This window comes from Helianthus annuus, chromosome 13 (genome assembly GCF_002127325.2).
Source record: "Helianthus annuus cultivar XRQ/B chromosome 13, HanXRQr2.0-SUNRISE, whole genome shotgun sequence".
In the NCBI taxonomy this organism is placed as follows: domain Eukaryota; kingdom Viridiplantae; phylum Streptophyta; class Magnoliopsida; order Asterales; family Asteraceae; genus Helianthus; species Helianthus annuus.
Genome location: NC_035445.2, coordinates 40256807 through 40261251, shown reverse-complemented (window position 1 = coordinate 40261251; position 4445 = coordinate 40256807).

Below are 4445 nucleotides of genomic sequence, written 5' to 3'. Positions count from 1 at the left end.
ATGAGGGGTATTTATACTAAAAACAGACACAGACATGACGAAACGCATAAAGGACACAACGAAACACTAAAGTCGACGAAACACACCTTGTTTCATCGACATACATATTAATTCTAATCTGTTTCGTCATTTGCAATATGAGCCCAACTGATGACAAAGTCCAACATAAGATTTCGACCCAAATGGAGGACTCACGGCCCAGTTCATTTCTGTTGACAAACTTTCACCAATTTCAACATAAGACAAATGTTGTGACATCATTATGGCATCACTAAGGTGATGTCATGGTGATGTGTTGGCGGGAAAGGCCGCGGCGCTTCGTGCTTCGCGTGTCGAACTCTGGGGCGCACGACGGAGGAATGTCGTGACATCGGGCTTGAGTCGGACCTAACCGTGTCGAAACCAAGTCGAACCGAGCCGAGTCAAACCGAGCCGAGTCGCGTCCACATAAAGTGTATCAACAAACTCCCCCTTGGACGCTACTCGTGATGGTTCGTCTTCTGTGATTGTTCGTCTTCTGTGTCTTTCATGTCGGAGGATCTTCAAAGTCTTCACGCATCGTAAGAAGAAAGTATATCAACAAACTCCCCTTTTCATTTAGGAAGTGTGTTAACAAACTCCCCCTTAGAATGAACTCTCCATTGAGTTATGCTCGTGAATCTTTTGATCGTTAATTCTCCAGATCCTTGTGGTGATGATGTAGAGTCAGCGGCAACTCGATCATTTTTATCTTTTGAGTGACTTCACGTCGTGTCTTCATTCCAAAGCTTGTCATCGAACATGTTCTCCTCGCCTTTAGCATCTGCACACGCAAGAAATCTAAACGCATAATGAGAACAACCGCTTGGAATATAGTTTCCATAAACAAATGACACATGTGTGACCATTTTACAATCAACTACCGACCAACAACAGTTTGAAAGTTTAGAAAATGATCAATTTTAATCCTTTAACTTTCACAACTTGTTAACTTAGACTGTTTATGAAGGTGCAATTGTTTTCCGGCCTACGATCAGGATTTTGGATAGGATAGACTCGAGTTCCAACATCGGTCAATCAAAAATAAACTAGAAGCAAAATCTTTTTGGATTTTCTAAAGTTTATATTAAAACACACCTAAAATCTTTTTGGAATTTTTCATTTTTCAAATGTAAAGACGGAAAACAATAAATAAATATATACAAAGATTCTTTTTGCGAGTTTCGAGGGTAAGAGAATCATATCAGTGTACGGTCACGCCAAAACGCTGTTTTTGTTCAATTAGTTAACGTTTAGATAAGCATCCTATAACGATTATCGGTATTGTTGTCCACATAAGCTCAACTTATCAGATGTAATCATGGCGAGGGGATACGTTTAGGTATGATTTATACTTACAGAACGGTGTTCATCCACACACGACACATTCCCGTATCAAGGTATGCACGAGAGTTCATCTTACCGGTGAGTATACCGTTTATCATCTGTTTGACCGTATGTATATGATGTGAGATAACTCACTTATTTTGATTTGAAAACAAGCCCTATGTGATTGAATCACTTATTGATGAGGAACTTGATTTTCGATGCATGAGGGCATAGGAGCAAGTCTGTGAACAGGTCAGTACTTTCGTACAGCAGAGAGACGAACTTGACTCCCGGATAGATGTGATATATTATCACTTATTTGTATGGACATGTGATTGTTTATAACTTATTGAGGTCGAATGCAATATGTACACGTATGTATAGTATCATGGAAGATCTAGACTTACGTCCCTGTTATTTTTCGGTAAAAGATACAACCATGATACTCAGATGATAAGCAGCATAAAGACCGAATATCTCAGAACCTCGGCAATCTCTCAAATGAAATTTCGGTACTAAGACCATATGCCAATGAATGGTTCCCACATGGTCTTCAGTCGATTTAAGATTTATATCACCCTACACACTTTAAAATGATTGTGAGCCTACCAATACATCTTATATAGAGCTGCTTATCGTTTTTCATTTTAGATTTCAGTTTGAAGAGGTTTAGACAGACCACTGATGTACTATCATTTTCTCTTTTTCTTGCCAGGAAACTCATTTTTGATTTTCTATTGTTTTTGTGTTTTTGAATTTTTCGATGTTTTTGGATTTTTAAAATTTTGGATTTACTCCCCCTAAAATCAACAAACTAAGATAAATTTAAAAGACACAAAGATATTTACAAAATCGATTTCCCGATGTCGGTTAACTCATGTTTTACCTCAGTGCCGTTTACCAAAATTAATTTTGAATCAGAAATGATTTATCGAATTTTGGAAAAAAAATCAGTTGGTAGGTCGGTAAGCGGTGCGGACCAAGACAACATTGACGAGTTTCATAGTGAAACAATCACGTGTGAGGTGATATTTGAGATCAATGTGTCAGGCCAAAGAGTGTTGTATGAGATGATAATAATTCATAAAGCAGCTTAAATAATAATTCAAAACCGTATCCTGCAACTGTTTCATGCATAGCAAGGAATCTGAGTGCTCTCCCAAACTGGATATCCATCCGGTGTGGATTTCAAAGTCGATTTTTGTAGCTACTGAGAAATCTCTTGACAGCAACAAGATCATAAACCTCCGGGTCCGGCTGGTCTTCCACATTGCACCAACGAAGGTCATTGATTTTCTCTTTGAGAAGTAGTGTGCAGTTGTTCAATCCACGCCAAGGCATCCGCACACCCGGTTGGTTTGTTCAACAAACACATTTTCTTCAATCACACCGTGAAGAAATGTACACTGCACGTTCATTTTGTTGATTGTGAACTTCAGACATGCTGCAGGTGCGTACATTTTGATTTGAATCTACCCAGGGGACCCGATCAAAGCCTTTAACAATCACACTTGAAATGATTTTTCATTTTGTCGAAGTTTTTTTTAATCTCTTCAACAGACAATTATGTCTCCTTTTTCTTCTTCTCTCCAACAAAGGCAACAATTTCTTCTGTCGCCTATATTGTGCAAGGACGTTCCACTATCAACAATCCTATGACTATCGATAGTTCCTCCCGGAACTTCCTGTACACTCACTCAGAGATTAGTTGGAGAGGGGGACCCAAGCCTTCATAGACTTGGGTTGCCCCTGAGAATCAAGAAATATAATTTCAATTTCCTGAAGGTTTTCAAACACAGCACCTCCCCCTGAACTTTCACCCGATTTAGGTTTCCAAGTTTGTTTTTGTTTACCAGATTGTGTATTATGTACAGTTTCTGCTTTTAATGGTTGTGACAAAATAGGTTTCCTTTTAACCGTTTTGACTTTAGATTTTAAAGCTTTTTCAACAGCTTTGATGTTATGACGTCGTTGTTTCGTTTCTTGTTCATAAGAGTTCTTTTATCATGTTTTGGAGAAACATGACGACGTTGTGAGTGAACCTTTTCAGGTGGTGCTCTTTCAACAAAATTTGGTTTGGGCGAGTTTGTGCAGTCTTTAATGATGTGCCCAAACTTCCCACATTTGAAACACGTTCTCCTTTCAACAAACTAAGGAGAATTTGATCGACTAGCAGATGTCGAACCTGTAGAACCTGAGGTACTTGCTCTTTCATCACACCCATTTGTGTGTTGGGTGTAGTTGTTATCGCTATTACGTTTCAAAATCTTGACTTGTTGTACAAAATCGGTGTTTGATTTGTTTTCAAAAGTCTCAATTTTGTCCGTACCCTTTGATGCTACAAATTTAACATCCTTGCTTTTCCTCTGATAACGAGCTCCTTTTGTTTCAAATTTTGATTGAGAAACGTTAGGCTTTTGAGCTCGCCTTTCTGGTTGTTTACCCTTAGAAGCAATAGGTTGTTGCTTTGTCGGTGATTTCTGTTTTCCAAATTGTTTTCTAATTTCTGATTTTGGAACAGGATCACATTGTGTTACCACAACTCCGGGAATTGTCTTTCCCAAAAATTTATTCGTGTTGTCTTCAAAAACTTTATCAATCAAAGATGGATTGACATTTTTAATTGGAAAATCATTGTCCGAATAAATTTTAGCATCACCGACTAAAGTATACAACACGTTATTGCTCTTAACAGTAGACACCCATTCTTTGTCATCCTTGACATTCTTGACAGGATCTATCACTTGCTTGGCAACAGGTTGCACAGTAGGAGTAGGAGGATCACAAAGAATATGATTCTCTATTGGAATTTCTACTCATTTCGTCTCATCAAGTGATTCATCCTGGTCATTTACATCTGATTCATCATCTGAAGAATCATAGTCCTCAATGGTTGGAGGACTTTGATTTGAAGCACATGATGACTTTTCTTTGTTATCAGATGAGCCCTCCGATGAATTGTCCGGTTTGAACCCTAGGCCAGTAGTAACTTCCTCATAATCAAGAGGCACACTGGGTTCATACCGAGGCATATCCTCATAATCAAGAGGCACACGGGGTGGACACGCCTTATACCCTACGCCTTTCACGTTGCCTTT